The sequence below is a fragment of the Camponotus vicinus genome, unplaced genomic scaffold, assembly GCF_025532165.1.
Source record: "Camponotus vicinus isolate PSW18456_S1 unplaced genomic scaffold, iyCamVici1.0 SCAF_14, whole genome shotgun sequence".
Classification (NCBI taxonomy): Eukaryota; Metazoa; Arthropoda; class Insecta; order Hymenoptera; family Formicidae; genus Camponotus; species Camponotus vicinus.
In genome coordinates, this window is record NW_028141950.1 from 4,695,585 (window position 1) to 4,720,961 (window position 25,377).

Consider the following 25,377-nt stretch of genomic DNA (forward strand, 5'->3'; position numbering starts at 1 on the left):
TAACAAGTTTATGTGACTTAAGATCTTATTTGAATTCTGCGTTTCCTTTGTAAATTAACAGGATGTTGTTATTTGTTACACAATTATAGAAATTCCTTATTTATTAACAAAATTATTATCTATTATAAAACATTGTTTTATAAATTAAAATGCTATATAAAATTTTTAAAAATATTATACAAATATTAGTCACGAAACATCTGATCATTGTATACATATGTATAATATTCTAACGTTTCTTCCAACATAAATGTCTTATTAAAGTTATTTGAAGAGTTAAATCAAAATTAATATTTAATAATCTCATTTTTAAATTCTTTAAATATTGACATAAAGCCGAATGTAAAATAAATAACTCTGATCATCTGCTAGTATTTGGACATTTTTCCCCGAAATATTCTTGGAAGATAAGTATAGATATATGATGAACGGGGTTAACGATCGTCGAGAAGTCATAAAGTTGAAAGAAATGATGCTCTCGCATCTAGTCTATCGTTTCTTTTTTAGTAAGAATATAATAAGTATAAAAACAAACGATGGAGTTGGCCCTTTTTCCGCTTCTCTCGTCAAAACGACAAAACTGAAGCGTACTAATCAGTTCGAAAAATTAATAATCAAGGCTAATATTATTCAAGTTCGATGCATCGATAATGCGTTTAGTTCCAGCCTGATATCTCGATTAAAAAATCGTGAAGTGCATTCGCGCTTCGTCGTTCTCGTTCAATCGATCTGCAGTGGTTGGCGATTTTTAATAAATTATTAATTATGGCCATATCTACCCACGCAGATAACTCATTACGCTGAAAACTGTCGCTGATTAGTTAATTCTTGTTTGACGAGCTCTCGAGCTCGCTTGAACGAGAGTAACTACTTTGATTTATGCATAGTTGAAGATACGCTTGCGCCTGAAATGAGCGTGAGGAGAGGGAAAAGAGTTGACAAGATGTGCTTTGATGTTTATCGTCCATCATAGAAATTCAATTAATGCTGTCTGATCTGACGAGCATAATTTATTAAGCAGAGTATTCTGAATAAATAATATAAGCAAACCATCGGCTAAATATCAGATATTTTAAGAAAAAATGATTAATACCTATATAAAATAAAAAAAGATGTAAACAGTATAAATTATATAATTTTAATTATTAGATTTTATCAACAACATCGATTTACATATATCGTGTCAAAAGCCAATGATGTAAAGACCAGTTTTGTTTCAATTATATATACGAATCGACTCGTAAATTTAGGCGAAAACGTGGTTCTTTTAGTTATCTGTTTATAGCGAATACAACAAGAGAGTGTCCGCATATAAGATATTCTTAAAAAGGAGTTAAGATTTATCATTTTTTTATACATAGTTAAAACTTCGAAGTAGCCTAGATGTTACCTGGGTATAATTTGTCAGATCATTGCGGATGTTACGACATAATAAAAAGAAAAAAATATAATAGAGCAGTAATGTATCGTATAAATCGATAATTGGAAGATAATGCAACAAATTCTGTAGCTTTTTTTTAATTCTATAGATTTTTAATGGGAGGACAATACTGTAACCCTCATTTTATGGATATCGGTTTTCTTAATTTTTTTGGAAAGCAACGATCTTTGGAGAAAGGTCTATGAAAGAGTATCCAATTGGGAGATTGATTGTTCTTTTGTGATCTTAGATTCTTCGACAGATGTTAGTGATGCTCTTTCAAAAATGGGCGGTCTCAATTTCTTATCGTATCCGCAAATCGATATTCTAAAAAAATTAAAAATAAAGAAAATTTATCTATATTTCCGAAAACACACGCACGCACAGCTATACTTCATGTCAATTGTGCATTAAATATATAGAATATTTCAGTTTTCAACACTGTAAATGATATTTAATTTAAAAAAAATGAAATTTTAATTCAATTTAAATTTTAAATTTGCTAAAAATTATATATAATTATTTTTTTGTTAGAAAAAAATATATTCAAAACATCTTGCAATACGTTTTTTTTAATATTTCAATATTAATTCTATTTAAAGCTCCACACAAAGTAAAATCTGCTTGTATTTTATGATATCGCATTCGAAGCAAAGCATTTTCATAATGGACCTAAATGCATCATGAACCAAGTTTTTGCATGAAAATGACTCAATGGCTTCATATGATTTTCTTGCACGAGGAAAAGCTATAGGGTCTTATGACTGATCGATTGCGGTTTTCGTTGCGGTTGCATCAATTTACTATTTCTGCATTTCTCATGCTGTATATGTGCACATCTTTGGAGAGCACCTGCAGAAATATTGCAGAAAGAATAGCAAGACATTTGCTGATGCAACGAATCTATCGAGCAGTTGCACTGCAAAATGCTTAAATTATTTATAGCAATAAATTGGAGGAATTTTTTGATAGTTTAACATTCCAACTGTGTAAAATGTGGATTTCTAGTAGTATAAAGAAGTATATTTCAGTGGATGAAAAGAAGTATATTCCAGTAGATGAAAAGAATATTCTGTATTTTCCATGCAAGGTATTCCCCGTTTATAACTCTTGCTGTGCAAGAAAAAAATAGCCATGCGCGGCCGCGCAGATGAGCAACAGGTTATTCTTACGTGATGCATCGCACACATGCAGTCGAGGGATGAACGCGTGCGTAGAAGGCACAAAAATATCACTCAAGTCCACCCACGAAACCTCTGAAGAATCTAATAACCTTGACCGCACTTCGTGTGTATGACATCAGAAATGCAAAAATTAATGCGCGAGGCGTTACATCATATTTTTTGTTTATCGAATTATATTTTTTATTGTTATATTTTTGCCTGATTTGTTTTTGGCAAAAGTAATTGTTGTCTTGCATTGAAATTTTAATATATAAATATATTAATATAATAGTAATGTAATAATAATTATAAATATTGATTACAAAACAAAAATATGGAACAATATCTAAGATTAGTTAAAATGATATAAATCATTTCAAGATAAAATTTAAATTTGTATCTTTATCGAGTCTTTATAGACATGAATATGACGTATTCAGTGAGCGTTTTTATTAGATCTCTTTATTTATTTCTCAAGCTGCATGTGTGTGTGTGAACGTTAAATTGTCTAGTATCTCTATAGACATTGACATTGATAACTTATCATCGCCATATTCAATGACAAGAATTACTGTGACTGAAAGTGGAACGAACAATGTATAATATTTGAATTAATCGAAGTCAACGGAAAAAAGCGAAATCTTTCTCATATATATGAACGCATGGAGTAAACATCGTAAAATGATTCATTTTTTTAAATGAATCTCCCCTCCCGAAGATGAACGTTTTTACAAAACGAAAAGATACCATTGTCGCCGTCAATGATTAACTCTTCCTTGTATAAATTATTTAATTTCTCCAGATATCACTTCGTTATACCAAACCGATTTGCTCATTACAAACCGCTCCTTATCGTCTGACTTAATAGCAGATAAAGTCTCATGTCAACGAACGCATCCGTTGTCCACTCTTGTCCGCTCGAAGATGCTCGTGTGAATTATAATTTGACGGGTTAATTATTATTTTGAAGATTATACGTTTTACTGTACACAAATAATGTTATGTGAAAATTGATATATGATTTTAATTGACATATGATTTTATTAATAATATGATTTTTTTATCTAATTCTCTTACAAATCTAATTTTTCCGTTTCTAGCTTTTTCAAAAATATAATGAATATTAATATGTTATATTAATTATCACAAGCAATTATATTTTATATTATATTTATAGTTATATATATTATTTTATAAAAATCGCTTTCAAAAAAAAACAACACATTCTATTTTTTTTTCTAATAAATCTCTCTTTTTATAGGGAGGCTTAAAGAGGGATAGTCAAAGAGGTTATCGATATTTTTTTGCGTAGGCGTGGAAGAAGCGCCTCCCTAATTATCACGAGGTACATAAGTATACATTATGTCAACGGGAACGAGTCAAAATTTATGGTGCATTTGCTTAAGAGAAAAAAAGAAAGAGGAAAAGAGAGAGAGAAAGAACCAGGTATAACTTATCGGAAATATGTAAATTGAAAAGAGCAACGCGCGTGGGTATTAGGCAAAGAATCATGGATCGTTTGTTTAATCGCGATCCTATGGTGGAGGATAGGAGAACGAGAAGAATCAGGAGGGGGTTGGTCGGACGGCTTAATCTTCGTAATGAATGGCTCCCACGGGCCACAATGATCGGTGCACGTCCTTAATTATTTATTTTTAATATCCGGATAACCGATCGCTCGTGCGCGCGCTTTATTGCGGTCGGAGAGGCCGTATTAATAGCTCGATAGAGATTCAACGTGACGATGCATGATCTCTTGGTGCTGACACTGGATCTCTTCTCGATGGTAGAAAGAAGAAGGAGGAAAGCGAAAGAAAGATCTACGATAAGCAGGTACCTTCGGTGCGATATCGTATCGATCACACGACGAAAAAAAAAGTGAAACTAGTCTGATGTTCGGGAAATAATATATTTCGATTAACAGATTTCTATATTCTGGTACTATTGGATCAGAATAACCGATAGAGAGATGTCACTGTTGAAAAATAAGTATGTTTCTTTGTTTGAAAATATTTTACATATTTTCTCTCTCTCTTAATCTCATGAAATTTCTTCATTCTTTAATTTTAAAACGTATAATTAATTACTATTAATTTTTTGTAATAATCACAAAGAAAAATATGAAAGAAAAATTGATGCTTGAAATTATTTACATTATCAAAATTCTTTAAAATGTAAAAGAATTAAATTTCTTATTTTTTTTTGTATTTTTCAGGATATTTCGTTAAAATTTGAATAAGAGTTCTCTCTTTTCTCTCTTCTAAATAATTTGTTATTATTATTTATTATTATTAGAAATTATATCGAAATGAATATGCGGTAATAGATATGCATTTCTTCTATATAATTTAAATATTTTTTATGACAAAAGTAAAAATAAAGGTATATTTAAATTCTTTCTTTCATTTTTTCCCTGTTACAATAATTTTTCCGTATAAGAATTTTCGATCACCATAAGAATAAATTTGATCTTTCTATGACTTGCAAGACTAAATGTCTGTCTCATTCTACTCTTGATATATTTCATTGATATTTCCTACTTCTTCTCGAATGAATTTGAATAACGAGATACACAAATTGATTAAGCAGTAAAAAGCAATGAACTTTTGCGCGAATCACGACTTATGTACATTCAGATGTAGTTGCCGGAAATAGTATCTCATTTGTCTTTTGTCTCAGCCACATCGCTCTGTGTGATTTATATTTAGCAGATCACTATTTCGGTGCACTCTGTAGACCTCATTACCATCTTCTGATGCGTTTCATCATAAGACGGGTAGCAATTCCGTGAATCAGTAGGAGAAACGATTGCGTAATAATATTAAGTTTCACAATATTGATACATTAATTTTTTGGTAAAAGGGAAAAGCACATTGTATTAATTAAATAATTTTTTCAACAAGAAACTAATATTTACTTTATCATGAAAAATTATTTACAATACTAAAAATATGTGTAAAAATATATAAAAAAGTTTAATAATATATAAAAATTTTCACGCATATTCTTTTAAAAATGTGTAAAAAGGGCATAAAAGATAGTGAGAATATAAAAAATATTCTATTGCATAAAATAGATTAACAATCGAGAATAGTAATGATACGTATCATGAATCACATTTACGTATGACAGGTAATTAACGAAAGTTTTAATTTATATTGATGTGAATGTACGAATGCATTTACATCCCGCATCATCAGTTATTGCGAGAAGAATGTATACACGTTTGAATAACTCTGTGAGTTATTACACTGGCTTAGCTACTTTCAGTAGGCAAACATTGACTCGCAGTAGTGTCGAAGTACCGCAAACTATGATTTATGCAGCTCTGTAAGAAGTTCATAACAAATTTTAGTATCTCTTACAAAGATTACGTGCCTTTCAGTTATATAAATTTAAATCAAAATTTATAATTAAACAAAATAAATCAAGATTAAATTTATGGAAATATCACATTGTTGAATATTATTTACATATTATGTAATTATCATGTGATAATTACATCTTATATTATTTTTATATTATTCTGGAATATTTATCTTATTATCTTATATTATTTTATATTATTCCGGAATAATTGCATATTTGAAAAATTATTCGAAAATATAAAAATAATAGTTAAAATCTGAATATATTGGAAATTTTTTAAATGCTTTAAAATGAATTTATTTTTTGTCACATCTGATTGAATATTATTGATTATCATCTTGTGATTTTAGTAAATAGAACTTGAAATAAATAGCATAAATTTTATATGCCTTTTCTTAGTTCATTCGCATAAGCGTAATGTATGTAAGACGAGCTGATTGATGATTAGGAATTTGTATTAGATTGTAATTAAGATGTTCGCCAGTAATTGCGGAAAGCATCAATGACACGTAGCTGTGAGAAATGATGAGAAATGTCATTGTAAAGTTTATCAATTTATCTGTTCGGACCGGAGATTGCATTTCTACCTGTATATATTTATCGCTCTATTAACTTGCATGCATATTCTTGCAATCAAGCGAATCAATGCGCATGTGATACGGAAATATCAAACGCAATTAGCCCGCGAGGGATGACTATAGCGCAAATCTAAAGTATCATTCGTATAAGCTTTACATTATATAATTGAATTTTATACATATCAATGCAAAGAATATCGAAATTAATTTTCATTTGCCTTTTAGATAGTTTAATCATATGGTTGTGTTGTATCATTTAATTTAGAAAACTTTGCCATCACAAAAGGCATCAGATATTGCAATGAACGTTAGTCTTTTTCTGTACAGAGATTTAAATGACATGACTCATAATACTAATTAATTGAATTACGTCGTTTATCCTGTTAAGAGATACGTCTTAAAATTTTAAATCCTAAGTTTGAATGATAATTTCAAATCTCAATATCGAATATTTTAAATCTTAACATTGTCAATAAATTATTTAACTAATTATCGTCTTATTGTCATCAATAATCCGCCTTATAAAATGCAAATGAATATGAAATTACATACGTAAAGAAAAATAGCTATTATTCTTGTCTTATCGACAATTATCTAAAAATTCGATACTATTTTTATTTATACAGCATGAAAATATATTTTTTTTATCGATCTAAAAATTTCGAAGCTATTTCGCATGAAATTCAATTCGCATATCTCGACTTCCGCCCCAAGTTTTGCGAGACGTCACAATATTTCTCTTTCTGTTCAGAAATCGAAAACTGTTTATTTTATCAAAGTTAAAATTCTTTCTTCTTCATCTGTCAGAGAAAAAAGCTGAAATTTGTCACGTGAAAAATCTTTACTATTTTTAAATATTCGTATAAAAAACATTTAGCATGTAACCCGTATAAAAGACATTATTTAAAATTAAACACAAAATTACATAATGCTGACTATAAAAAATACAGTCGTTAATTTTTAAAAACTTGCTACTAGACTAATTTTTATTCTAGAAGGGAAGTAAAGAGATTGTCTGCTTATGGAGTCTGCTCAATGGAATATTAGAAATTATAAATTGTATGGATAATTTTGTTGTGAAATTAAAAATCTTTTAATTTATTAGAGTTTCAGCGGTTTTAATCCACGCATAAAATCAATGTTCCGATGTACGGCTTAACGTGTGTTTGATTTTATGTATGTGTGAATTCGCAGTGGTGGTTTCGACTGCTTCAATTCTATTCTAAGTTGACCTATAGAGGAACGGTTCCTTTCTTAGTACGAAACTCGGTCTCGGATTCACGTCGTGTCGCCGACTCTTCATTTTCTGGGTGGTCGCAATAGTTGGTTTTTTTTTGCTTAGGTCATCTCGTTAGTGTCTGTGATACTAATTGTAAGTTTGAGTAAATATTTATATATTCAGAAAAAACGCGCTATTTATTAATTCTGACATATTTAAAATTGAATTAAAAAATTGAACATTGAAGTAAAAAATTGAATTTTATTAAAAATTCTTAATTTTAATTTTTAAATTTCTTCCATGAAAAAATGCAATACATATACAGAAACAAGATATTATACATATTAATTATACATACAGAATAATATATATTAATTATATATATTAATTAATACATATGCAGAAACAAGATATTATATATATATTAATATACATATCAATGATATCACATATCTTTCTTTAAGAATTATATATGAACTTGAAAAAATTATTAAAAATATTAAATATATGGGAAAAAATTAAAGAATATAAAGATTATTTTTATAAAAAGAACAATAGAAGTTTCGTTATTTATAATGAAGATTTATGAAGATATGTTTTAGAAATAATGCGATTGCCAATGAAATGCTTTAATAATAGTTGCGGAATATTTTTCAAGGGCGTGAGACTAATAATGTTTTATGGGAACAAGATTAATGATAATAGTGGAATAAACGATGAGATCATTGGAAGTGTGCCAGTTTATGAAGAAGTATTTGCGCAACACGTTTAAATTATATTTGCTGATTTGATAAACAGAATTTATGGAAATATGTATTTAATAGAGGATATTTTTATATCTTTTGATTATCATTTTTTACTAAAACGTGTTAATTACTCTGATCAGTAGAAAGATGAAAGATACATCATAAATCATAAGCAGCTTAATATAAATAATAAATAATTTCGTAACAGCACTTTACTTGAATCTGTTATTGATGAGATCATAAATTAAACAATAACGCTCGGCGATTTCTTCACAAGCGTCAACAGTCCGTTGCACAATAAAATCATTAAATTGTTCAAGGATATTCGTGTATTGTATCAGACGTCATTAACTAGATCTGGCCAAAGCCAGATATTTCAACGCCACGTAGTAAAATGCCTGGTTACCCAAGATATACGAAGAATTAAATGCTAAGAATTAATGGCTACATATATCAAACCTACGTAGAATGAATAAACAAAAGAGTTAATTCAAACAATCTCGGTGTTGGATACAACATGATTTCGCTCGGTGGTGCCTTACAATGAATGAAACGCAACGTCAAGGCGAAGTCAACGAAACTGAGAGTGGATGAGTTTCGCTTTTCGCTGCCAAACGCGTCCCTCCTCACGTAATGATTCTTTCGAGTTCAATGACTTCGGAGATTGAAGATCACGATTAGATAACATCGCGAAATTGGACTGAGCATGCTGCTGCAATCGTGCAGGCAATCGAATCGGACGCCCTGGCGTGATTTTACTTGCGGCGCGATCGCGTAAAACTCGAATTCACGCTTGGTATCGCGCGGATTTGACTAATTATTTGACGCGTTCGTGTGAAAAATTAATTGTCACCGATTTGTAAATCGGCGACAATTATACGCCAACGGGTGCTTTTTGCGTTAATTTAGTTCCTTCACGAGAAACCTGAACTATTATGAGCAACCGGTTTGATTTCTCGCTCGCATTCTTGCGTCAGTCGAGTAGGTATAATTATCGAAATGATAATTTCTTCTCCTTTGTTTCGTGACACATTACGGCTCTACGATTGATTCGTTGTATAGGAATTTTTAACTGTGTATATATAAGAAAAAAATATACATATTTTATTTAAAACATAATAAAAATTTCATCGCGTGTTTCCGCGGAAGCAGCGTGAGTTGTTTACGTCTCAATATCGATAAACTATCATTGATGCAACGCATACTTTATGATACTCATAAAATCTTATGATCTAGGGGGAATAACGAGGGGTGTTTCTACGTCAATTACTTGCGATTCATGATCCATGTACCGAACAAAAAATAATAAATGATGCGATCGATTGATTTTAAATCAGTTTTCAAATTTAAACTCAATTTTATAATTATACATATATATGAAATTTCAATCAAATTTATGAGAATGGAAATTGATGATTGGTGTCAATAATTTTGATCGGTACAACAATATTTATAATATTATTTAACTTTGATTCAATCCTTATGTATTCGATAAACTCAGTCGAAACTTTGTTCATCTTTTGACAGCTCGCGACTGATGATGGTTGGATAAACGTGACGAGCGATTTCAGAAGCCATCAATCAGGACCACCGTGACTCTCGACTTCCTCGGCGCCGAAGAGTCTCCAATCTCTTCCTGATCGCACTTGTCAAATAGGCGGAGGAAAGGGGAAAGCATCGAAAAGTTCACGACACATTACAAGTAAGTTGTGGCGTTAAGGGAGGTGCTTAGTGCGATACTTTCTTCGATTATTGTTCACTTTCTTGGTATACGATCAAAAACGCGAGTTAAAAGTATAGTAAGTAAAATCGATAATGTCTCGACGTAGTATAATTAATTAGGAAGGTAAATGTCGTTTTCATGAGTTGCACTTATTTTGCAACTATTTTTTTATACAAATGCAAATTAAATTTTGAAAAACATTTTTTAATATTTTTTTTGTACTAAAAAGGCTTCAGTGTGTAAGCAAAATTCGATATCAGTCTATGAAATCACGCGAGGGTCATCAGAGTTGAAGAGTTATGTGAGGCATTTAAGCACTTTCTTTTACGCGATGCCAGTCTTGATTATTTTACCCTTCGAGCTGCGTCAAGATCTCAATAATAATGTGTGATATTATGTAGGCGCGAGCTAAACGAGATAAAATATCAGATATGACTGTGACACCAATATGATTCAATGCCGCGAACGTTCGCAGATATAGATCTTGTTTTCTTGCTTCTTTCTCTCTTCCTCTATTTTTGATCTTCTATCTTCTTTTCTTTTTTTCTTTGTTTTCCCACTTGTTGATCTCTGGTGCCCCCTGACATCGGAGGCCTCCTGCGGGGCAGTCAGTTACGCCACTCTCTTTCTGGTCCCGACGTATCCTCGACTGACTGACAGAAACCGAGAGCTTATGACGTGTGGTCATCTTCTCGAGGATAGGTTGGACGTATGATGTTGAGAATGCGGTTAAAATATCTCGAAGGCGTCGTGCGGAAACAATATCATAAAATATTTTTAGACGCCAGCGAGAAAGATGGCTCGTTTCATCGATGGCGCGTAATTTTATCTTGGCGGCGTATTTTTCATACGTTAACTCGTTTCTTGACAGGTTCAACGATCGATGATGAGTAAGTCATATTTAAGGAAACGGTTTGATAGTTTTTCGAAATATCAATAAATGACAGTTCTTCAAAATATCAGTAAATATTAACTGAAGATATTAAATAGATAAATAGATTAAATAGATTAAATAAATAAAATAAATAAAATAAACCGCTTTATATAAAAAAATATAAGAAATATAAAAATACAAGAATATAAAAAACTAATATTTTTATATAATAGATAATTTTTCGAAATTGTAACAATTTTACTTATTGTTTTTAAATTTACATTATGTCAAGAGTTTTCATTTTTATTTTCTATTTATAATTTTATCATGAAGAGGAGAAAAAAAGAGTGCATTTTAATTTCTCTCATTTCTTTCTTGTATGGCATAAGATGTTTACAGAGGAGATCGCGGACGTTATAACGCACCTTCTGGTCTCGCGAGAAGTTCAACATTTCGTCCGTCATCTCGATCGCGAACGCACAACTAGGTAGTTTAACGCATGAAACAAATGTCACCGGAGTAACGCGACCGGCGCGAAACGTGAAATTGCGGCGAAATAAAAATGCCCCGTCCTTGCTCGGGGCGATTCCAGTTCGACGCACCTGTCTCGGGCATAATCGTTGGCTTTAAGCGATCGCGCCACGTTCCACCAGGTACGTAGACCCGCGGTAAATAGGCACTTCTTGTTGTCTAGCGCAACTGCCCCGGAGGGATTCTCGCTATACCTTCTCTTTTCGCTCTGTCTCCTTAATCGCCTCCGCCGCGTGCATCCTCGACCGCCGAGCGAGCGAGCGAGCGAATCCATCCGGAACGACGCTCGGCGTCGTGCACTATCCGGTCGACTCCACTTAAGTGCATTAAGAGTAGAAAGAGAGAAACCCTAAGGACTACCTAGGAGACTAATGAATTGCTGCTCGCGAACGACTGTTAAATGTTACTGCGTCGACCTGAGTAAAGAACAGTGAAATGCAGGCTTCGTTAAACAAAAATGCGAGAGTGACAACTCACTCCAAAACTGAAGTAAAAATTCAATTAGAGAACGAAATAAATTTATTTTTCATATGCAAAATTGGCGAAAAACGGATATTTAAATTTAAATAACAAAAGATGGAAGTACTTTTTCGCTACAAGTGGCGAAACTCAATCAACATAAATTCTAATTTAATAGTAAAAAATTAAAAAATATAAAATATAAAAAATATAAATATAATATAATATAATATAATAAAAATATAATAAAATAAAATAAATATAATATAATAAAATAAAATATAATAAATATAAAAAATTCTAACAAATATGATCGAAGATCGACTTCAGATTTTTGGAGAAATAAAATCGCGCTACGTGTATCCATTTTTCTGCCGATTCTAGGGCAATCATAAGGACTTTTTTCGTCACATACTACATTACGCGTCGCTGTAATATCGTCACGGCCGCGCTTAGGAGCTGTAAAACTAATTATCCGCGACGGAAGAAAGAAAGGGCGTTCCGTGGACGTAACGCGAATTCTTTGTTCTTTGCGGCTATCTCGACGACCTAAGAATTCAGCTGATGGCGGGATGAAGGTGCGGATTGTAGACGAATAAAGGATCCGCCATGTCGTTTACGCAATAATTGATTTGACGGCTTCGAGAAGAGGAGTGCGCAAGTACCATCGCTAAAAGTGCCATTAGCGGCACGAGAATAAACTGCGCAAGCTTGTCTTAAAAATAAATTAGAAAAGTCAGATTTATTATTAAATAGAAAAAAAAGATGGAAAAGAAAGAAAGAAGTGTAATTTTGAGAAAGATGCTAAATCTAAAAAAAGAAAAATCACGAATTTAAAGTTTGCGCTTAAAAGTTTTTAAATTAATTATATATAAAATGACAAAATTTGTGGAATAGGTTTGACGTTTTAGGATCATAAACGACATCCAGATTTAATTTTACGATTAATAAATTCTTATCATGATTAGTAGGTATATGAGTCTCTCTCAAAAATTAGTACAATGATACATCCTGAGAAAATAAAAAAGATTGCAAGTAGAAATATTAGTTTCAAGAACTATCGTATTTACTTTTCTCTATCTTTTACAAAATATTAGTAATACATTAAGCATTTATTTCGTCATATAAAAATATATTAAATTATGTTTATCAATTTGTTAAATATTTGTTTATAATTGAATCGGCTTATACCTCGAATTATTATTAAAGTATACAGCAATCTTTCTTATCTCAAAAAAATTAAAAGAATTTATCCCTTGTTAGAAGCCAGATTTACTTACATTAGAACTTGCAATGAACTCTCTAATCTATTGTTAAAAGTGATTTTCAAAGGAAGATGAGATAGTCTCGTTGAGCATTTTATTGATAAAATCCAGGAGAAAGAAAAGAGAGAAAAAAATCTTTCCATAGTTCGGGTAGGCCGAGGGCGCATAAAATAGACACAAAGCACCGCCGAGGAAGAATCAATGAGACGCGATGGAATAGATCTCTCGATGTGGGCGGTATCTTTGAGCAAACGAAGGGTCCGTCGAGGTAGCTCGCGACATGCATCATCATCCTTCTGTCCTCCCTCTCCCCTTTTTCTTCAAGAGTCGATAAACCCCCGGCCACTCTCCTAATCAGACCGCGGGGTTCATTGAGGCTCATCTTCTGCGTTGCGTTATCCCCTTTATTGCCGGATGATCTATCGCGGTAATATTGAAAAATGACCGTCTTCTTCTCTCCCGCCGTTGACGACAGATCCGGAGGTACGTAATGTACTACGAGTCCCTCAAATTGTGGGGATCGCCGGGGCTTTTCGAGAGGGGATTACAAAAAGCGATGGTCCAGCATCCCGTTCCGGCGACGTACAAAGAGAAGGGAAAGGCTTAAATGTGAAGCGATCATCTCGGGCGACGCGACGGGGATTGTCGATAATTGAACGAGATGATAAGTCGTGAGATACGCTATCGTTTTCATCTTCCATGGGATTTATTACATTGTTTACCGATTATCGAGACGCGGCATCTATTAATTTCATCCTTGATCGGTGAGTGATGTTGAATTAAATGTAATCCGGAGGAATTACGCATTAAGATGCGGTTTATGTCACGAACTGGATTTTAACCTACATTAACTCGAGAATACCAATATTAAATAGAAATTAAATAGAAATTCGATCAGTATCATTTTTCGGAATTATATTTAATTTCATAATTTCGCCTTTCGTAATAAGAAAGTACCATCTTATAATTAAGAATAGTAATGTAATTTTGATAGTTTTTATATCTACAAGCTATAAATATAACAATATTTTGTGTGAACCTGTATCTAAAATATGCAATATTTGTTAGTTTAATTGATCGCTTTAATATGTTGAAATATTTATTCAGTTATAGATCTTATAATTCCTTGATTAGTTTGATTAAAAATAGAATATTTTATCACGTAAGAAAATTTGATATAAAAAATGTAAAAAATTTGCATTGACACATAATTTATTTTTATTTCCAAACTAAAAATGATGTATTCTTTTTAATCAAAATTTTTTCAAAGAAATCTAATCTTAGCTATTAAAAAAGGACTTTAGTAAACAAAAATTTTTATCTTTTAATTAAAAAATACCAGATGCAAGTCGGCGGGCTGCGTGAAAGTTAGAAATATTATACCGTTAAAATGAATGCTACAAGCAATAGTGTCAGGGCAATTATATCAGACAGTAACAACAAAACGTCTCGCAAAGCGTGTATAAATTATCGGCGCCTGCGGACATGTCAGAACAGCAAGAATGTAAAGATCCCGTGCCGATTATTCCACCTCGAAGATGTTTATCGAGAGTATCACGTAAGTTCTTCCTGTCAACCGCAATTGAACGCTATAGATGATAAAATAGAAGAGAGCGCAAAAGGTATGCGGTAGATTGACACAGGCTGATGCGAACGAAGATTGAAAGGTGCACGAATATCATGCTTCTCTGCGTATATTGCGTTGAAATGTTATGATTTATCTCGCGAAAAGCTAAATGCAGTTTGACGTAAAATACAAAACTGATGAATGCAAATTAAACGTTATAAATAAATAAGGCTTTCTCGACGAAATTATCGACCTTGCTTTTTTTTTAGCATCAATTTTTAATAATTAATATCAACAATTATTTTTGGAATATTATATCTTTGAATTAAAACTTTGGAATCAGTGATTTATTCCGCATACAAGATACTTCAGGTACTAGTAATTTTCCTATTGTTCATGGATATCGGTGTCGACTGTAAATGACTATCGATTACGTTTTCGAGACGACACGTACTTTCGAGTAAACCGCAGGTTTCTCGCGGTTTCTCTCGGGCCTTATTTAACTGAAGATGAGATTATGCGGAGGAGAGGCGGGCCGTGTCGGTCGTAAAAACTGCGAAAGCAGACACGTGCGCTGCTAGAAGACACGAAGGTGGAATACAACACACGCTCGCCCAGGAAGCCGAGAGGTCGTTAAGTAATTTCCTAACAGGATTACACGATATAGAGATTACGAGGGCGCGAGTTCTAGCCTCAGCCTTGGGTGACGAACCGATTCCAGGATAATAAAAAAAGAACACAATATCCTCTGCATCTTGAAACGCAATATTTATGTTATTTCGAGGTGTCTTCCAACGCAACTAATGATCTACGCAAACTTGATTCCAGAGATTTTATTGATATCATGCAAATTTTTGATAAGAATTGGTAGCGAAAGTTACTCCAAAATCTATTTTGGAGTAACTTTCGCTTAACATTTCTCTCTGTTTCTAAATGTGCGACTTTAATTGAAAGTTAGGGGAGAATTGAATCTTGATTCCCATATCGCTTTAGATCACTTCAATTCTTCGAAACGAATGAAGGTTTCTAATCTTGAGAGAGGGACAAGATGAATGTAACTCGTTAGTAACGATGTTTTATGTAGAACATATAAGAAGCTTAAAAGTTTCACAGAAAACCTTCGGGAAGGACACATGATTTTATATCTAATTATGAATTGTAGCTGATGAATAATTTTTGAGAAACGTTTAATAAAACTGAACACATAGATTTACTAAAAGAAAGCAATATAAGACTCAAAAGTTGAAAAGAAAAAGTTAAAATTCTGTCACCGATTAAAGGCTTATTGCAAGAAGAAGACTATTAATATTAAAAAAATAGAAATATAAAAACTACGTGTGTGAGCAAAATATTTATTTTAAAAAGTATGAAGAGAAGAAATACTCTCTATTTCTTTATAATTTATTTCTAAAATTTATTTGTTACAAATGATGCCTGCGGCCTTCCCTACAATTATTAGTCTCGGTAAGGGCTCCCTTTTTCAGGGAGAAATAAATTTCCACGAATGCGACACTTATAGTTCTTTTTATGCCAAGTCTTCAATTACACGAGAAACATAATAATTTTGCGGTTCGGTGACATTGCGTAATTAACGCGCGCGTTCCGTCGCGAGCGCATTTAATGAACACGTTCGCGTCGCGAGCGTAAACGCGGATCGGGCGTCCAGGAAGAGGAAGAAACCGAGTAAACAGGCATCTCTTAACGTGCACGCATACAATTTCGCGAGCTACGCAATCCACGTTGCATACGTGAGCTCGTTTTCACGACGTCGCCCAGCACGTGTCTAGCCGCGAAAGATAAACGATCGACCGAGTGATATATGCATATCGGTTAATCAGATTCTCACGCCGTGCGACCGGAAATTCAAGCTTCGCTCTCGATCGTTTTGTCGTTACCGCGACATAATCGCGCCGCCGTTAATAAATCTCTCGAGAGATATTTCTGCACAAATTAAAAAAGGCGTCCCAGTCGTTCGTTTCGCGATGCAACATTCAATCGGCATGGCACGACGATTATACATCGAGAATGATGAATCACATCGAACGCGGTAGGTCGATGATGTCGGGATATGCGGTGCACGGTAGCTGTAGGATTAGATATACATTTCTCGCGATCTCATTTTAGATGTAATTCATATCGAGAATGGTTACGCATTTATTGGTCGCTTAAGAAATACTCTATACAAAGGATTATTGTAATAAGAGCACATGATATACACATGAATATTATAAGTAATTTAATTATAAATTATCATATACATGTATAATAAATTCTTTCTATAGAGATGAATGAAATATAAATTAATTATTAAATTCGCTTATGAACAAGCGTAGAAATTATTTTTTTAAAAACTTACTAAGTTTGATTCAGATGTGTGCGAAATTTCAGGATACATGAGATAATTGTTACGTTAAATTTAATTGAGAATTTTTTTCGTAATTTTATAATACTTACTATTTCCTATTATTTTTATAATATTTTATATTTAGTTTGGCAAGATTGACGCAATTTTCCTTACGTCACACGATAATATAAATCATATTTCAAGAAATTTCCTTGGAATTATTCTTTTCTGCGCCTTTACTGATCTAATTTTTTTTCCTCGAATACTGAGACTCGATCTCGTCGAGAGTATCGACCGCCACCAGCTATTCTCGACTAAATTTAAAATAAACGAGCCACTATAACAATAACATACAATAGACAAGATGTGGTAACGTTCCACGTGCGTGAGTAAAAAGCGAGAGAAAGAGAGAGGCGAAGCGATGCGATAATATGCGGGGCTCTCACATCACGTGCCTTCGGCGCCCACGTGCTGAGAGATATAACAGTGACGAACGTCTCTCCTCTGGTATGTACTCGCGATAATCTTCCGTATTAACGCGACTACACGTTTACTCCTGATAAGAGAATCACGAATGAGTTTTACGAATGTACCGCGAGGGCTTTGCACACGCATTTCATATCTAGGTGTTTGACGTGCATTGTCATGATAACAGGATTACAAGTAAGATATCACGCGACTTTTAAGTAATTAATAACATAACATGATTTTGACAATTTTTTATTAGTAGATAAGGTTATAAAGTATATAATTAAAAAAGCAATATTATATTGCTTCTGGATTCTCATTTCAAGTATGATTAGAAATAGTTGTAAATGTTCTTTTTTGTTAGAATAAAAAATTATTCTAGATTAATTTGAGATTATTTGACAAGATATTTATCAAATTTAATAGGAACCTTAATGACATTGCATTGTATCGTTTTTACTTTTCAAGATTTGCAGAAAATACAAGTGCTTAGTGAAGTGCATCGCAAGAAAATAAAATTTATTTCGAGATAGATACTTGGGAGATAGAATCGAAAAGATGAGTAGATTATAATCTCAAGTATGTTTACACATAACTTATTAATACTAGAAAAAAATACAATTATAATTAAACACTAGTTGCGCGATAACATTTTTTATCTTAGAAATACATCGCGTTTATTGATTTATAATTAATGATAGAGTCGCTTAATTAAATATTCGAGTAATGAATGGGATTTCTTTTTTAAACAAAATTTATGCTCTTCTGAGCAATTATTAAAATCTTGCGGCGGCAAGACTCAAAAGCCAAATCCAACCCAATAAAAATGAGATAACGCTCGCGAGGTTAAATCCGTCTTTTAATCGCAAGTCGATGTTTTTCAAGATTCAATGCGTTGAGCCTCGACGATCCGCTCTTCGATGATCCGTGAAAAATTCAAAACACCTATTTTGTATGACTAAGACGAATTTATGATCGCTCTCTTTCGGGGATATAATTAGACGAATTTTTCGATGAAAAAACTGTACTGATCATATATAGAAAGATAATCGGTATAAAATACTATGCATATTTATGAGTTGCTGGCTAGAGATAAATGTTGACCACTTTATTTAGAAGAGAGAGAGAGAGAGAGAATAGCTCACATATAAAATTATAAAAAATCACATATAAAGGAAAAATATATATATAAGATTTTATATAAGAATATGTACGCATTCTCTCTGCACTATATTAATTTATATCCAATTTTCTGTTTATCATAATTATATGTTGCTAACAACCTTTAGAAGTATGACTATCTAAATTCAAAACAATATATCGGTTTATCTGTATTCGAATTCAAAGTTTCTTTATATATCAGATAATCTACGTCATATCTTGATGATAAATCAGTTCTTTAACTTTTTTTTAACGAAAAAGAATTAAAATATATTTTCTTTGTTCATTTATATATTATTTATATATTATTTATATTATCTATTATTTCAAATACGAAATAAATATTAACTTCTACTATTTTTATATTGATAAAATAACTTTTTTAATGAAATATTTTATTTTTCTAATTGTAAGTAAAATTATATATATAGTAATACACGCACGCGGGCGCACGCATGCACGCACTAGATTAAAACATTGCAACAATTTTGAATATAGATAGTCTTACAGAGAAATTATGAGAAATTTTCATTATAACTATCTCCGGCCGGTCATTGACATATATTTCTCGTTAAAAGGTAACGTGTATATACATGTGTGCACCAAAAATACGAGAGATAGATATGTAGCAAAAGTTCGTTGTCTCGTCTGCTGTCATATGGAATTATGCCAAGAAGAGAAGGTGTCTATGGCAAACCTTCAAGAACGTTTCTCGATTAACTCTTAGCAATATTAATAAAAATTATAATTGAATGTACTTTCTTCTCCTCTCTTCGCAATTATAATAAAAGCTTATTTACATTATATATTTGTAATTCACATAGAAAGCGAACAATTTAAAAAATTATACACATTTGCGCGAACACATTTTCTAAGCTTTCATATTTTTTATATTTTATTTTTTGTCAAATATAAAAACTTATCTAATCCTACACTTATATTTTGTTATTCCTATGTTTATAGTAATGATTTAGCAACTATGAAATTTCTCTTCAATTGCTTTAGAGCTACTATTTTGGCGTTATTACATTATATTTAATCTATAATTCATCAAAATTGCAAAACAAACACATTGTTTGAATGAACAACGTACACATAGATATGCGTATGATTAATTAATTCCGACTTCTATTTAAATAAACAGTCTAGCCTTCCTCGTACAAGCGTGCGATCGCTTATACGAGCACTACTATTTTTATACAGTCGAAGTTGAGCGAGACGTATGAAGAGCAAGATGAAGAAAGAGGAAAGAATCAAAACAGCGAAACGTAGAGGCAATAAACAGATGTTCGAAAGTATATGCGTATAAGCTAAAATAAAAAAACGATGTACAAGGGTTGTCCCATAAGTTAGAATCTTTTGTAAATCTAGAGAAGGAGATAACAACAATACGAATGTATGTTGCTATAAATTTCAGTACATATATCTCAATGTAAAAAAACAATGAATGAAGATAAAGAGAAAGAAACACACTAAAAAAGGTGGGATTTATTACAATATTCTATATATATGTAATTTTTTCACAAATTAAAAATTATTTTGCAGATGTAAATAATAAATAAAATTGCAATAAAATAAAATTAGATACGTTGTTTATTAATGAATGAATTTATGCACATTTTGAGGAGGAGGAGGCTCAAGAAAAAAAAAGAAGTAAATAATGTGGTTTATTCGATTGAACGAATATACGAAAGGCGTTTGATTTATTTCGCAAACGATAACGACTCGGTTGAGATATCTCGCACGCACGCACGCACATACGAATGTGCAAAAAAGCGAGGAAGGATCTAATGAGATATGAACTGAAAGAATTGAATGTTTAAATAAATTTCCAACGCACGTCGGATTACCAATAATTAATTAGCGATTAGAGTAGCGCAAAAATATTGTGCCATTGCTAATGGTGGATCATTATCTACCGATTACAAAATGCACATCATCGACGTGAGGATTACTAATGTGAGAAATATTAATTAGTAATAATTAATTATCGTTCGCGGCGAAAGAAGCGCTAAGAAGTCGGAGCCGACCATTAATCTTGCCGAGTGAACGAAAGAAGGAGGGAGAGAGAGAGAAAGAGAGAAAAAAAGCTGTAAAATATGGAGCCACCGAGACGTTATATAGGTGTTAGCTTATTCACGGGGATTAATGAAATTGCTTTACAGTGCGTCGCAAATTTTACGCGGTTTCCGCCGATTCTCTATTTGTACCATTTGCGCAATTACGATCCGCGCGAATTCCGCTCGTAGTAAAATGGAAGATGAGGAAGAGAGAATATGACGGCGAATATTATTATCTACGATTAATGGTTTTTATGCCGCCAAGGGTACGCATTATTGTCGCGCGTTTACTGGAAAATCATTAATTTTCTCTCTCTCTCTCTTTCCTTTCTTCCTTTAAATTATACTTTGCACGGATGTTTCTCTAGAAGAGATCAAGATTATATTGCAACTAAATTAATATGATATCTAAAGTAGTGAATTACATGAGAATTATCATTTATTATTGCCGAGATTTATTATTATCTATTTTATTATTGTATTTTAGAATGAGATAAATTCCCCATCATCTTAGAAGTCATAAGCTTTTTTGCTTCTAGACTCATAATCATGTTTTTTCAAAGACGTATAAGATTCTTATTGACGTATAATATTCTTATTGTAATTGTCATTATAAGTACATTAATACATGTGAATTACCTATGTATAATATTACAACATTTCAAAAATTATGACTTATAAAAATCAATTGATATTAATAATGCCGGGCAAAAATCTCCAGTGTACTATTTATCGGCATAATAATAAGTTATCGGATTATGGTAATCAAAAAGTGAACAAAACGTTAGGCAATAATAATAAAATGAACCGCCAAGCTGCTGTTACGCATGTGCAAAGGCGTATATCCGTATCGCAGTCACGATACTTAAACGCAATGGTTCCCAAATTATAAAGTTCTAAATGTCTACAAGCAAGTTTGATCTTTTATATAATTTTTGAAAATTAATAATAATACTTTTAAGTTTATTTATGTAATTAAAATTATTCTAAAAACATAAACTTACATTTAATCACAAATTTTAGGGAGTTAAAAGATATTTTATATTTTATATAGCGACAATTTTAAATATTTTAGATCAAAAAGGACTCAATGAACATATTTTACAATGAAAAATAAGCTTTTTCATTAGAGCTTTTTGATATAAGGAATTTGAGAACCACTGGTTTTCCTGTTCAAAGCAGATACCAGCATCGTTGTGTTATCTATTTTATAATCCGTCGTCACAGTTTCTACGACAATTCCGTAAGCGTTTTCCTTGCTTCCAGTTATATCTATGATATATTGAATTGATAGCAAGAATATTGCGTTTTAAGGACGTATTTTCTTTAGAATCAAGTCTTTAACGGTCAACCTTTTTGCCCAGAAAGGATGAGTTTTAATTCTTTATACGATTCTTACTTCATAAAGCTAGATCTTATCGAAATACTTGCATAAATTTGCGAAATATTCTTGGAATGTTTACTCTATTTAATCAAAGATTCGTCGAAATTTTTTTTATTTAGAAAATATATGATACATCGCTGTAAAGATGAGGGCGACAATTAACGATTAAGAACCGTGCGTTAAATTTACGTCGCAAGAGTATAGTTCGCACAATCTCTCTTCACATCTTCATACATTTCTAACGTTGGGATCCAGGTTGTTGGGGATGAGTATCATCGACGTTTAATGCATGGCTGTCAGTGGTCTCGCGGATAAATCGGTGCGTATATCGATTTATCCGCGAGAGATTCGCGGATATCTTTATCCGTTGGACGAAATTGCGCTCATATAAACTAGACGTTGGTGAGATAAGATCAGGCGTAATCTCTACTTATCGATAGATGTTGCTGATACCGAACGCAGAAAAAAAATCCCTCGCTGCCACAGGCCTCGTCGGCGAATTATGTCATTATAGAGATGAAAGATGCCAAGCAAAAGTTCCCAGAGCAAAACCACCGATAAATCACGATCGTACGGAAACGATAGGCAATAACTTGCGATCTAAAGCCGATAAAGTTGTTTTGATAGATCCGATAAATCGTAGCTATGATATGATAATGATAGCAATTAAAAAGAAGCGCAGATTAAAAAATGCAAATCTATTCTTTTTTCGATTCGAAAATAAAATCACTCGAATCAAAGGATAATCTGCACATAAGAGATTCTTTTAAATTTTAGTATTTATTTAATATTTATTAGATTATATCAGTTCATTTAAATTACAGATATCTAAAGGGAGTTTAATCTTAAAATATGTTTTAATATAATTTAATTTAATATAATTTAATATATTTTAATATAATAAATATAAATTAATAAATGCTCGAATTTAAAAAAAAAATAATTATTCATAAATGATACAAATTATCTTTTAATTCGAAATATAAAATATATGAATATGCGACATATATAAAATTCTATCGCGACGAAAGGTCATCTAAAGTTTTAAAATATAATAAAATGTATATATTCTATAGGTACACAAGCTGCTAGAAAATATAGCAATTATTAGCAGAGAAAGATATCTTGCGTAGGCATTTTTTTAGCGCGTACGTTTTTAACACACGTAATATCGAGGCTGCGGGGCTGCTATTATCGGCGTATATGTATGTATGTATACTCACGTTTGTCGGTCAGTAATTAGCGGGATCGTTAGTTTCTTGCGCCGTAGAAAAACGATGACAGTCGCGGGGCGATCAAAGGGCTCAACGATCGCATGAGGAGGTAATCGCGAGCGAGTCGCTCTTCGCTAGAGTCGGGGAGCTTCCGTGCTTACGAGTTTCCCTTAACGCGCGCAACAACGGGACGTGCCTTATAACACACCGGTGGTGGATGCACATCGAAATTCACCTCGTCAGATGATAGTCGTCAAATAGTTTTTAATCGCACTTGAAGGGATACGAGCGCGGTGTAATTCTGACGTACGTTACAATGTAACGCATGGTACTTTTGTAACAGGCAGGCAAAAGATGGAGATTGAAGAGGATACGATGGAATAAGTGAAACTTCCCGCGCCGCGATACAAGAGCTTTCTCGCGATGAGGGGCGTTATGATTATACTCAAAGTATCAATCGTCCAGAATAATGAACCGTAATGGTGCTGTCGACGGGTATGATTTAATGCCTTTTATTAAGTGGCGCAAGTATCAATCGCGAAAATCGTTCACCACTTGGGGAAAAATCGCCATTAAATAGCGAGAGAAATAGCGCCTCTGAAAGTGCTTACAAAGTTCCCTTTTACGAGAAATTATAGAGTCTCGCTTTGTTTTACCATGTACGTATCATCATTTTTCAGCGATGTTTTTTCGACTGATTATCACTAGAATTAAATTCTCAATTGCTAGTTTTGCTCGCTATTAATATAGCGGGAATTTAATATTTCATGCAAAGCGATCTCTAATTTATTTAATCTGAGAAGGATATAAATTTTGCGCTCGTTTCTTTGACCTTTTTGCAGCGAGGGATTTTTGTTCTCGTGAAAATTAAAAAAAAAAGAAGAAAGAAAACTGTATACCTATACTTATCGTCTCGACATTTATGTTCGCTCGGTGATTTTCTTCGACACAATAGGAACCGACAAAAGATGCTTGTCGGACGGACAAATCTGAAGTATATACAGCCGGTTCGCCCAATGTGGGGCTTTCTAAGGATCCGTCTGACACGCGTCGATCCTTCGTGCACGAGTATCACGGGAATTGGACGTGAAGGGCTCAATATGTCGAAATTAATGCATCCGACCATCATCTCGAGCGCACGACGAAAATCAATCAAGTCCATTAGGACGGGTTCCTATGCACGGAGGTGCATAATTCCGATACGGAGTATATTTACAACGCGATACGGCGTCCGCTGCGTTGTATCGCATCACCCGTTACATCATTAATGAGGATTTAGCGTGACGCGTTATCGATTACGGAATTAATGATTTCGTTACACGAATAATAGATAATCGATCTCTTATGCACTTTCCTCTTTCTAAATCATCACCGATAATAATTTCTAGGTGATTCAAAGGATGATGGATATTAGGTGGTCCCGATTAAACCATATGATTGATACTTTTATGTATTAAGTCTGATATATTAGATTTTCTTCAAACTTCCGATACGATCATCTATATTTTCTGATAAAATAATGTTTAATAATATTTAAAAAAAAGTTTCGATTAATTATTAATTAAGCTTTTTCGATTAATTCTGAATAATCTTCGTCTAGACAATGTTTTAATATTCATAGTTTAATTTTTAATATATGCTAAGATTAAAAAAGAGAAAATGAAAAAGTGTAAAGAGAGAAATCATAGAGAAGACTCGAAGAAAATCAAACAATTTTTTAGATTCAGTCTGCATAATAAATTACTAAAAAGTTATCTTCATTTATATATTAAATAAATTAAATTTAAGCAAAGCAAATTGCTTAAATTACATTCTTTATTTCTTAAAATTTA

At 32.4% G+C, this 25,377-nt stretch overlaps 1 protein-coding gene and 1 long non-coding RNA gene across 8 annotated transcripts in view; one reads left to right on the forward strand and one right to left on the reverse strand.

Annotated features, from left to right (window-relative positions):
* The window catches only part of LOC145965479 (uncharacterized), a 178,054-nt gene that overhangs the window by 48,559 nt on the left and 104,118 nt on the right, over positions 1-25,377 (forward strand). For all 6 annotated transcript variants that reach the window (XR_014436731.1, XR_014436730.1, XR_014436726.1 and 3 more), the window contains exon 5: positions 10,023-10,197. This is a non-coding gene — a long non-coding RNA (uncharacterized LOC145965479). The remainder of the gene's footprint in view (positions 1-10,022; positions 10,198-25,377) is intronic.
* Positions 1-25,377, reverse strand: part of LOC145965473 (uncharacterized) — a 120,246-nt gene that overhangs the window by 34,398 nt on the left and 60,471 nt on the right. The window lies entirely within an intron of this gene.